Source organism: Porites lutea, chromosome 10 (assembly GCF_958299795.1).
Source record: "Porites lutea chromosome 10, jaPorLute2.1, whole genome shotgun sequence".
Taxonomy (NCBI): Eukaryota; Metazoa; Cnidaria; class Anthozoa; order Scleractinia; family Poritidae; genus Porites; species Porites lutea.
Window position 1 is genome coordinate 13,507,524 of NC_133210.1, and position 12,500 is coordinate 13,520,023.

Consider the following 12,500-nt stretch of genomic DNA (forward strand, 5'->3'; position numbering starts at 1 on the left):
AGAGAGAGAGAGAGAGACGGGTAGGAGAGAGAACCTGGGAACGAGGTTGCGTAAATTCCTGATTGACTGAGTCGTAATAAGTAACTTATTGGCGTGTATCCTGGCGTTTATTAGTGACTAAATCTGCTTTTGATTCAATGATATCAATTTCCATTAGAAATTAAGTTTCTCAGTATGGAAAACGCTAAGACTTCGGTGCTCGCTTTTGTGACTTCTAGGTTAGATAATTGTAACTTACTCTTCTATGGCCTGCCTAAGTATAAGATCCAGCGCCTGCAATACGTGATTATGACTTCTGCCGCTAGGCTAGTTACATTGTCTAGGAAGCATGATCACATATCGCCAGTACTAATGGAGCTTCATTGGTTGCCAGTTGAGCAGTGCGTAGAATTTATGATCTTGTTATTGACATGTAAAGTGGTGAGCACGATAAAAAAAGGGCAGCCGATAATTTTTCTTTTTAGAGAGGACGCATGTCCAACAAGTTCACTCAGCGTTTGGGATAAATCAAGAGAGAGAAAACCGTTTACAGTACAACCCAAAAAACGGCCATAAATCGGGCCATGGACCACACAGGAGAGATGTAACACACATTTTATGTAAGGTCAGCTGTTTCGTATTGAAATCCTATTATTTTCGTAGGTTACGGAGATGATAAGTTTTTTTCCCATACAAATCCTTATATTTCGAATGTCATGCCTGCCGATGAACGCCGATGCCCATATTTCGAGCTTGGACTACCTGTGATCTACCTGTCTGGTCCTCATGTCCAACCGAAGGTAGGATTACGTTGGGAAGAGGCAAATTGATAGGCAGATATTAGGGAGCTTCTCGGTTGGTACTCCCTATGATAGCCTATACGGAAAGGCTCTGCCTGAAAGGGGTGCCTTTTTCAGGCTTCAGGAATATAAAATGGATAGGGATTTCACTGGTTGAAGTATATAAAAGGGTAGGGAAATCTGTCATTTGGGTCCGTGAAAGGGCCCAAAAGGGCCAACAGATGAATTTTATGGCTTTATAAAGTCAAAAAAACGTTCTATTTTTGTAATTAATTCTTATTTTAAAGACAGTGCATTATAAGCAGTTAAAGGAATGCACAGTTCTAACAAAGATATGTGAAAGGTGTACCATTTTTCAGTAGAAGGTATATCAAAGGGGTACCTTTTTCGTGAAAAATGGTACATAAAAGGATGACGGGTTAGACCTCGGGCCGAGCCTCCTTGTATAAACATTTGTTAAGTACCTCTCCCCTCCGGGGGGGGGAGCTTAAGCAATATCGATGGCGATGGCGATGGAAAACGTCACTTAAAACGTGAGGTCGCGCTGCTTCAAACTTTATATCGCTTATTCCACCTCCTTCAATTCGTCAAATGTTGGAAATTTTTACGAAAAATTTTTAAGAAAAAGCAACCCGTTGCCTTGTGTTCACGACCTGCACAAAACGAGATACGAGGCCTTTTCAAATTGTAGTCGTTCAGTGACAGTAAAGAAATGTATAAAAAGGTGTGATGCTTATGCAGTGACATTGTTCTCTCAGTTGTCACCGTTGTCACTGTTGACGCTGTTCTCACAGTTGTCGCTGTTGTCACTGTTGTCACTGTTGTCATCGTTATTCCTATTGTCACTGTTGTCACAGTTGTCACCATTGCCCTGTTGTCACTGTTGTCGCTGTTGTCACCGTTGTAGCCTGTTCTCACTGTTGTCACCGTTGCCGCTGTTGACACCATTGTCGCTGTTGTAACCGTGGTCAGTCTTCTCACCATTCTCGCTCATGTCACTCTTGTCACCATTGTCGCTGTTGTTGCTGTTGTCACTGTTGTCGTTGTTGTCACCGTTGTCACTGATGTCAATCTTGTCCCCATTGTTGCTCTTGTCACTCTTGTCACCCTTGTCGCTTTTGTCATCGTTGTCGCTGTTGTCACTCTTATCACCATTGTTGCTCTTGTCACTGTTCTCACTGTTGTCGCTGTTGTCACTCTCGTCGCAGTTGTCACTGTTTCACCATTGTCAATGTTGTCAATGTTGTCGCTGTTATCACTGTTATCGCTGTTGACACTCTTGTCACTGTTGTCAATGTTGTTGCTGTTGTCACTGTTGTCACTGTTGTCACAACTGTCATGTTGTCGCTGTTGTCATCGTTGTCGCTGTTGTCAGCGTTGTCGCCATTGTCCCTGTTGTCAGCATTGTCGCTCTTGTCACTCTTGTCACCATTGTAGCTGTTGTCACTATTGTCACCGTTGTCGCTGTTCTTGCTGTTGACACCTTTGGCACCATTGTAACTGTTTTCACCCTTGTTACTGTTGTACTGTTGTAGCTGTTCTCACTCACTGTTGTCACTGTTGTCGCTGTTGTCACTGTTGTCATTGTTGTCACCGTTGTCGCTGTTGTCGCTGCTGTCACGGTTTTGGCTGTTGTCTCTGTCGTCACTTTTGTCGCTGTTGTCACTCTTGTCAGCGTTGTTGCTGTTGTCGCTGTTGTCACTCTTGTCAGCGTTGTTGCTGTTGTCGCTGTTGCCACTGTTGTCGCTGCTGTCACAGTTCTTGCTGTTGTCACTGTTGTCACCGTTGTCACTGTTGTCGCCATGGTCACCATTGTCACTGCTAACAGCGTTGTCGCTGTTGTCACCGTTGTGACTGTTGTCGCTGATGTCACATTTGTTGCTGTTGTAACCGTTGTTACTGTTGTCACCGTTGTCCGTTTTGTCACTCTTGTCACCGTTGTCACTGTTGTTACTGCTGTCGCTGTTGTCACTGTTGTCACTGTTGTCGCTGTTGTCACTGTTGTCACCGTTGTCGCTTTTGACACGGTTGTCGCTGTTGTCACCATTGTCACTGATGTCACTCCCTTCCCCATTGTCGCTCGTCATTCTTGTCACCGTGTCCTTGTTGTCACCATTGTCACCGTTGTTGCTGTTGTCACTCTTGTCACCCTTGTCACTGTTGTTGCTGTTCTCACTGTTGTCACTGTTGTCACCATTTTCGATGTTGTCACTGTTGTCGCTGTTGTTGCTTTCGTCATCGTTGTCGCTGTTGTCACTGTTGTTACCGTTGTTGCTGTTGTCACTGTTGTTGCTGTAGTCACCATTCTTGCTTTTGTCACTGTTGTTTGTGTTGTCACTGTTGTAACTGTTGTCGCTGTTGTCACCGTTGTCGCTCTTATCATCGTCGCACTGTTGTCACCGCTGTCACTGTTGTTGCTGTTGTCTCTCTTGTCACTGTTGTAACCGTTGTCATTGTTGTCACCATTGTCATTGTTCTCACTGTTGTCGTTGTTGTCACTCTTGTCACTGTTGTCACTATTGTTACTATTCTAGCTGTTGTCACCATTGTCGCCAATGCCACTGTTGTCACCATTGTCACTGTTGTCACTGTTGTTTCCTTTGTCACCGTTGTCACTTTTGTTACCTTTGTTGCTGTTGTCACTGTTGTCTCACCTCTCACTGTTGTTTCTGCTATCACCATTGTCACTGTTTTCACTGTTGTCGCTGTTGTCACTCTTGTCACTCTTGTGACTGTTGTCACTGTTATCGCTGTTGTCACAGTTTTCACTATTGTCACCGTTGTGGCTGTTGTCATTGTTGCCACCGTTGTCACTATTCTTACTGTTGTCGTTGTTGTCACTCTTGTTACTGTTGTCACTATTGTCACCGTTCTAGCTGTTGTCACCATTGTCGCTAATGCCACTGTTGTCAGCGTTGTTGCTGTTGACACCTTTGTCGATGTTGTCACCATTGTCACTGTTATCACCGTTTTCACTGTTCTTGCTGTTGTCGTTATTGTCGCTGTCGTCACTATTAAAACTCTTGTCAATGTTTTCGCTGTTGTCACTGTTGTCACCATTGTCACCATTGTCACTGTTGTTTCTGTTGTCACCGTTGTCGCTGTTGACACCATTAACGCTTTTGTAACTGCTGTCAGTCTTCTCACCATTCTCGATCTTGTCACTCTAGTCACCATAGTCGCTCTTGTCACTGTTGTCGCTGATGTCACTGTTGTTGCTAACGTCACTGTAGTCGCTGTTGTCACCGTTGTCACTGATCTCACTCTTGTTCCCATTGTCACTCTTTTCACCGTTGTCGCTGTTGTCATTCTTGTCACCGTTGTCACTGTTGTCCCTCTTGTCACTCTTGTCACTGTTGTCCCTGTTGTCGCTATTTTTACCATTGTCACGGTTCTCACCGTTGTCGCTGTTGTAACTGTTGTCACCGTTGTCGCTTGTTGTCACTGTTGTTGCTGTTGTCCCGTTGTCACTGATGTCGCTGTTGTCACTCTTGGCACTGTTGGCACTATTGTTGCTGTTGTTACTGTTGTCGCTGTTGTCACTGTTGTCGCTGTTATTGCCGTAGTCACTGTGGTCACGGTTGTCGCTGTTGTCACTTTTTTCACTCTTGTCACTGTTGTCACATTTGTCCCTGTTGTCACCATTGTCACTGTTGTCATTGTTGTCACTGTTGTCAGTCTTGTCACTCTTGTCACTTTTGTCACTCTTGTCAATGTTGTCACTGTTCTCAACGTTGTCATCGTTGTCGCTGTTGTCACTCTTGCTCCATTGTCGCTGTTGTCACCGTTGGCGCTGTTGTCACCGTTGTCACTGTTCTCACAGTTGCCACCATTGTTGCTGTTGTCACTGTTGTCAGTGTTGTCACAGTTGTCACCGTTTTCTCTGTTGTCATCAACACCATTGTCACTGTTGTCGCTGCTCTTACTGTTGTCGCTTTAGTCAGTGTTGTCATCATTGTCGCTGTGTTTGCTTTTGACACAACCCTTGTCACTTGTCACAACCCCTTGCCACTGTCGTCAAGGTTGTCACCTCTTAATTTTAGTTAATTTATTAATTGCTTTAATTATTCTTTTTAAATTTATTTCAGTGTCCCCACTTAGCGGTTATGCACCGCTATTACAGTTTTGACACTTTAATAAAGGTATCATCATCAATATCTTCACAAATACCATAGATTTATTGTCTCACTTAGAGGATTCTCCTCTGTGATTAGCTGGTGGTTTTCGCTCATCATAGTCAGGTCTCTTAGTGCAAAATATAGGCCGGATCGTTACAGACGTGACAAAAGTGTCAAATTTGGCACAGAGCTTCCTTAGCACCTGCCGATTAATACTGGAGGGGGTGCCCGTTACAAATGGTCCTAATTACAGATAAAAGAGGGGATCAACTTTCACCTATAATAGCAGATTGGGTTCCCTGTGGTGAGTACTCTTCTTGTTTGATTTGGCTAATGAACATTTGTTTCAAATTTTTAAGTTTTTAATTGGGTAATGTTTAGTTGTTGTTACAATATTCAAAATAGTTTTACACGTACACAACACTGACTAGTGCCCAGTCTCCACACGGTAAATTTGGCCATGTTCACTGCTAAGACTTGTCAGTTATGATATCGTTACATATCAATTTAAACAGATCACAAAGCCAGCCGTCAAAGATGTCATACAATAACATAAAACCTAAATGTATCATATCCTAAACGACAGAATCGTTAAATTTTCACATGCCACATGAACGACCTCATGAACCGTAACTGACAACGCGCCCACTTTGTAATTGTGCAGCTAAGATTAGATTATAATTTGCTGCGTTGGTAACCCTGTCATTAAAACATGTCAACCTCGTCCTCAGGGGGAAAAGGAGGAGAAAGGGTGGGACAGTTTGCTAGTGCGCAGCCTTTAGTGCGCGAGGTCCCGAGTTCGATCCCCGGTGTCAACACACCCTTATTTCAGCTTCTCTCCTTTCTGTGTAGCTTTGACTAGCTTTAAATACCCTTAAAACGGAGCATTCATGCAGAGAGGGGGGTAAAAGGAGAGCACCGTCCACCTCAAGTTTATCAGTTATTATTTCCTTCACGAGTTATTGACGTAAAATATGGTCGCTTTACCTTTTTCTACCTTTTTATTAAGCCCTGGGGACGAGGATGTAAAACATGCCTCTCCAGGAATTTTTAAAACTCCTTATTTTTTACACATTTACATTTAAAAAGAAGTGTATGAGGTCCCTGCATGCCTAGACACCTGTAAGGAGCTCATTCACTTCAGAGCTCTCGCACCAGAGTGTTAATGGTAGGTCTATACAATCTTCAAAAAAACGGGAAGGTCGTCGTGTTCGTTACAATTTACACACAAACTAACTTCAGAAGAGCTGAAAGTTACAGGAACAAGGCCTCTATTAGCCAGCCAATGATGCATCATTTATGAAAATGAATCTGTTATTTTTTTAATGCAGTTAGGAGAATACCCCGTGGTTACGAAATCTTACGATCATGAATTTCTCAAGAGCAATTCAGTTACCACCTTTTCCCAAATAATGCTGGGGAAAATTACAGAAAATACCAAAAAAGCAAGGGTCAACAATAATTATGGCCTGGTCCCTTATCATAACGGAGTGATCATGATAAAGAAGCCCATCAGCCCCAACTTCGACTACTCAAACAGATTTCTGACAGATTACATACCGCAAAACTTTGCATTCACTTATGCCTATGTTGCCACACCAGGAGCCTAGAAATCGACTCCTGGTCACACCTTGTTTTTATTGCTGAATACCATTCTAAAGAGCTTTACGAAATATTCTGTTAGTAGGAATGTTTTGAACATGATTGAAATTTAGGGATGGTTATAAAAACGAAGACAAAAAAAAGTCACAAAACGAGACGCATGAAACCACCGCAATCTTATATTCGTGTTACACCGATGTAATGGCTCCTTCGGCTGCTATGCTGACGTTTTTGAAGGTCGAAGTAGTATCACAGCTAGTCCCGGGTTAGGTAAACCGTTTATTACCAGTTCCACGGTTCCCGAGACTGAGGGCCTGTTAACATAAAGGTGGGGGACCCCAGGTAGGTGAGGTAACCTGCTTAGGTGAGGTAAAAATAACTTTCCTTTACATGCAATCTTACAACCCCGCCATCCTGGGGTGCACTTCCTTAAGATTATTGAATGGTCCCTAAGCATGTAAACAAGAAAAATTCTGGCAAACCACGTCTACGCTCACTTGCTGCACTGGCTGGAACCTTCATTGTTGTGGCTTTCTATTGTTACCTTCAATAATTATGTGAAGTCACCCGGCGCCAAAATGAATTTTGCCCGAATTTGATGTATCAGGAATCTGACCCCGAATAGCCTGGGTTACCTCACCTTGAAACGTTGACATGGCAAAATTTAACCTCAGCTGAGTGGGTTACCCGGTGTGGCAGACCAGGCTACCCACCTTGGAGTTTCATCCCACCTATCATGTGAACGTGATCAAATTAAAATGAGAGATTACAAGGACAGGCGGGTTACCCCACCTAAGTGGGTTACCATGCCTACCTGGAGTCCCCCTCCTCCATGTAAACAGGCCCTAAAAGTTAGCCTGGCCCCCTTTCTACAGTTTCAGCAGTTAAACTATTCACCATTTTTCGATCATTTGAGTTAATCTTGTACCACTTGAGTCTCACTTTAACGACTTGATAAGCTGTTATTATTTTTGGACATGAGTGCTTCAGTGCCAAATATAGAGGCTTCATGATAAACTGTACTGTTCTTTGAAGCTTGGGCTAACTTGTTTCCTTTTAGTTTATGAGACCAGATTCTTTTTTGTTTGTTTTTGCTTTGTAAAGCTTAGACAAACTGCGGGAATTGTAAATGATATGACTTGTGCCACGATGCTTGCTTCTCTGTCAAAACGTGCACGTGCGTCCAGCAGATAAAGAGAGACTGAAAAGCATCCAGGCCTATGTTAAGCTGAAAAATTAATTACCCCCTTAAGAAAGAACTACTTTGGGTTGTCATTTCGTTATTTGGTCTTCATGAGCAGCTGTCATAAATCCCTGATAATATGTGATACAACAGACTCTTTGACAATTTCTTTTTTCTGAAATTTTGTGTGTGAATCGCTATGCCATAAGCTTTGTTCAGCTTAAAGTGACATGTAATGACAAATAATACTTGATCCTTTTTCTACCTGTAATGACCTGTCGTTGTGGCTGAATCCTTCTGATTGTATTAAATTAATAAATGAGACTTAAGCCACACAATAAAGCCTCCTCTAATTGAAATACATTAGAAAAGAAGAAGAGAACCCCAGAAGCTAAGTACTTGCAAGTTATGAAGCAAAGACGAGGCCATCCTAGAAATGACTTATGAAAATGTGGGCGGACTGTGGCCTTGCTTTAAAGGCAAAGTAATAATCAACTTAATTATACAATCAATAAGCTAATAATGGATGGGAATGCCCGATGTTCGAGTGAAATTGTTGTTTACAACATGAAAAGAGCATTCTGAGTGATTTAAGGTATTAAATAACAATTTTCAATCAAAACACCACAGGGACCCAGCAGGTGAAATTTACAATAATTAAATCCTGTTTAGCACGCTTCAGTGGCATATTTGCATTGAGCACCCCCTCTAATATTCATGGTACTGCAATAAGCTATCACTGTGCAAAATTTGGTGCTTTTGTCAACTCTGTAACGATCCTGACCTTAAGAGACCTGACTATCACTTTAGGTCCTGGACAACCCTGATTGCAATTGACCTGCTAGCAAGCTCTCTATTTATGGTGAGCGAAGCGATCCACGAGAGAACGCGTGAGTGAGTGGCAAAGCCACCAGGGGCAGAGGAAAGGAGAATCTCCCTTTCTTTCTCCGCCCCTCGCACTCCCATCTCCTTTCGCGTACTGTTCTCACATGACTTCTCGTGACTTTCCCAAATGAAGAGCTTGCTCGCAGGCTAGATTGCAGCTGGCTATTTTTTTATGAGTGCCATACACCCATTGATCACGTTCAACTATCCCTGAAGAACATAAGGGACCACTTATATAAGGAACATAAGAGAACTGCTCTCTAGGAGATTTTTTGCTTTTTTAAAGTAAATCAAAACCAGTTAAAACTGACCTTGATTTTCTTACTTACAGTTCATATCTGAAGGCTGCATTCATCGCACATCTTCCATAACGCACCTTTTGTGTCCCTCAAAATTTTGCACAAGCATTGTCTTCAATTTCTACAGTACCAGGAGAAATTTTAATTATCCATAACTTTGGGGGGCAAAAAAGGTGTATTATGGGAGATCTACAAATGGCGAATAATTGAACTCCAGTGTAAAATGATGGATTAGAAATGATTAACTTAAAACAGTTTTAATGGTGTCTCAATGGTGTAAAAAAGTCTTGACCCCTTATGAGAAATTTTCCACGAATCCGCGTCTAGGACTTATTCTTACCAAGTGTCCGTTATGTAGACTATTAATTTACTATCTTGTTCCCTGAGATGAGGTTGTGGTACCTTAGAAATCCTTTGAGTATTTTCATATTGAAATGGACTACTATATACCCTTGGTTGGATGAAAAAATATGTTAAAATTGCTGTTTTCTTTCAGTGCCTTGTCACCAACGCACTCATACAAGGCTACCTGTTAGGTAAAACGGACAAATTTGATTGGCTACGAAGGTAGGGCCCACGAGACTTATCCAATCAAAATCCTCGATTAAGCAACCTGTTCGAAATCCTCGCGTGCTGTAGTGCAAAAATGAGAGATCATCACGAAACACTTTGGAAAAAATGAAGATGGACCTCGTTTTGGAAGCGCTTGATCTGTATTTGTTCACTCCTTATGTACATCCTGCATCTTGGGTCGAAGACAACTGGCTCAGGCAATTTTTGTCTCTCCTCATTGTTGTCAACATCGGAGGAGTGATAATGTACTTTGCATTCGCCTCGTTCAGTTTTTTCTTCGTGTACGATCGCGAGCTCATGAAACATCCACTCATTCTGGAAAATCAGATCCGTAAAGAAATCACAGTTACAATGACATCCGTTCCATTTGTTAGCATCCCAACGGTTGGATTATTTGTGCTTGAAGTTCGCGGCTACAGCCGTCTGTATATGACCGATCTCTCCAAGTCTTCATGGCCGCAGGTTCTTGGTGACTTCGTACTAAGCTTGATCGGTTTCCTCACATTCACCGACGCATTAATTTATTGGATCCATCGAGGGCTACATCACCGTTCAGTTTACAAGTATCTTCACAAAGTTCATCATCGCTGGAAGGTCCCAACGCCGTTTGCAAGTCACGCCTTCCATCCGATCGACAGTTTCCTACAAAGCTGTCCCTATCATGTGTATCCATTTATTTTTCCACTGGATAAATATCTCTACCTCGCGTTGTTTGTTATCGTCAATATTTGGACTGTGTCGATTCATGATGGCGATTACAGGGTGCCAAGACTGTTTGAACCTCTTATTAATGGTTCTGCCCATCACACAGATCATCACCTCTATTACAACTATAATTATGGACAGTACTTCACTTTGTGGGATCGGATCGGCGGCTCGTTCCGTTATCCAAGCGCATTGGAAGGCAAAGGTCCGATGGATGAGCTAAAGAAAATGAAAGGAAAATGATTGATATTTGCAGTTATCTATGACAGCGATAATTTAAGACAGGTTTGTCAACAGGTCTGTTCTAAGACCAGTCACACCTCCGGAACACCCCAAACCAGGGGTCCCCGATTTGATGTGTTTGGTTTTGCTTTGGGGTAATAATTACATATTTGTGTTTCAATTAAGTTGTTTAATACGGTAAGCTAATATTGCCACTAAACTAAGGTATCACTTAGGGTCGAGTGAAGAAATACCTATATTCTACATATGAAAACAAAAAATCGGACAAACAAAGAAAATGCTGTCATACTGTGTTAGAGTATGATCTCCTTAATTTCCCACATTGGTCCTCTTTATGGGTTTCATTTTAATTTTTTAACCCTGGGAAACAGGGTTCCTGACAAGAATACCTTTTTGATTCATAACCGGGAGGGGGGGATCCCTGGTAATTCTTGGTGGGGGTGTGCCGCCCAGTTCTCCAAATCCTGACCCTATTTCAGATCCAAAAAATGCCATTTTCCACACCCGTTTCAGACCTGGCCTTTAGGCAGAAATGATGTCATCATTACTCACATTGGAGTGCCAACAAAAAAATTCTTCAAGTCCATTTCAAATTTGCATATTTCTTTTTCGTTCTTATTCATTTGGAATTAAATACATTTATATGCTCCCGTAGTTCCCTCGCAAACTATACCTGATTCTAGACCAAAGTAAGCAAAATGTATACCTGTTTTCAGATAAATTTTTATCATTCACAAATATAAAAATGTCTTAAGTGTTAGTTCACTAACTTGTGTCACGAGTCAACTTGCGATTATGTAAAGGAATTTTTCTTTTTTTTTTTAATTTTTACTCAAAGTTAGCTTTCTTTTCAAAGTGGTTTTGTTGATGTTTGTTGAGTGAAGTGGAAGCAAAGTCCATTTTAAGAGGTAACTTTGATCTGAATCCGATCTAAATAAATCCCAAATCCTCATTGGTGGTGGGTAGGATAAATCCGTGCGATAGGGGCTTTTCATTTTGCCAAAACTTTTGAGATTTTGGTTGAAAGTCAATTGGAATGATCCATCCTGGTTCAATCAAGCTGGAATATTAGTAGCCTGCATTGCAGCTGCGGCCCATGCATCATCTAGACCATTAATAGTCCATCTGTGTATTAGTGCACAAAAGCTCGTTCTGATATCTAGCGGTCAGTTCCAAGGATATATGTGAGTGTTTCGGATAGGCGGGTTTCTTATGGGTTTCTTATGCGCCTAACAATTTGCCAAATTCTTACATGTGCATGACAGTTGGTACCCTGCTAGTAGAGTCGCTTCGATCTTTCCTTCCTCTTTCCAACTTATCTAGGAAAATCAAAGGAGACTGTTCGCAGGGTAGACAGTTGGATGCTGTGGCAACATCAAAATTCACTGAAGGGAGTTGGCAACTGAAGTCTTTACAGTAAACTGCAGTGAAAGAGCAGTTCGAACTTGAATTAAGGCCTTCTTCTGAACAAGAAAAAACTTTGACGGAATTCCTTCAAGGCCAAAATGTGTTTTTAAGTTTGTCAACTGGTTTTCCATTGTCTTCCGATCGCTGCAGATGCACTGCCATGTATTCTGCCATCTAGCTGACAGTTCTAGCATCAAAACAAATCAGGAAATCGTTATATTCAGACAAAAAAAAATACACACATGTAGCTATTCAGGTCCAGGCATTTCAGAGAAAACCAAAGAAACTAGGTTATTAGTTGCAATATAAAGCTTAAGGCTTTATTAGAAGTAAAAAGGAAACCATTAATGGTAAACTGCATCTGTAATAAAATCCTGTCAGAAAACAACCACTGCAGATTACATAAACCACAGGGACTAATTATTACTCAATATGCATGGAACAGACCAGCTCTATTACCTCTAAATGTGAGGCTCAGAGCAGCCCAGCATAAATGAGATTTGCTCAGTCAAAGTTTTGAATACTCCATATGCATGCACTGCATAATCCATGCCATATGAGAAAAAGCAAGAAAAACTCAGTCTGTTGTTCAAGTTGACTCTAAGGTCATGTTTCACACTATTATAAGCTCATATTATCACTATCATAAACTACATAAGGAACTAGCATATCAAAAAATGCCAACATATGTCTTTGCAACACTGTG

At 41.7% G+C, this 12,500-nt stretch overlaps 2 pseudogenes; one reads left to right on the plus strand and one right to left on the minus strand.

Annotated features, from left to right (window-relative positions):
• The window catches only part of LOC140949539 (uncharacterized), a 5,951-nt pseudogene extending 940 nt beyond the window's left edge, over positions 1-5,011 (minus strand).
• A 4,539-nt stretch (positions 5,012-9,550) lies between these two features.
• LOC140950529 (lathosterol oxidase pseudogene) lies at positions 9,551-10,617 on the plus strand (annotated as a pseudogene).
• Positions 10,618-12,500: the final 1,883 nt, after the last annotated feature.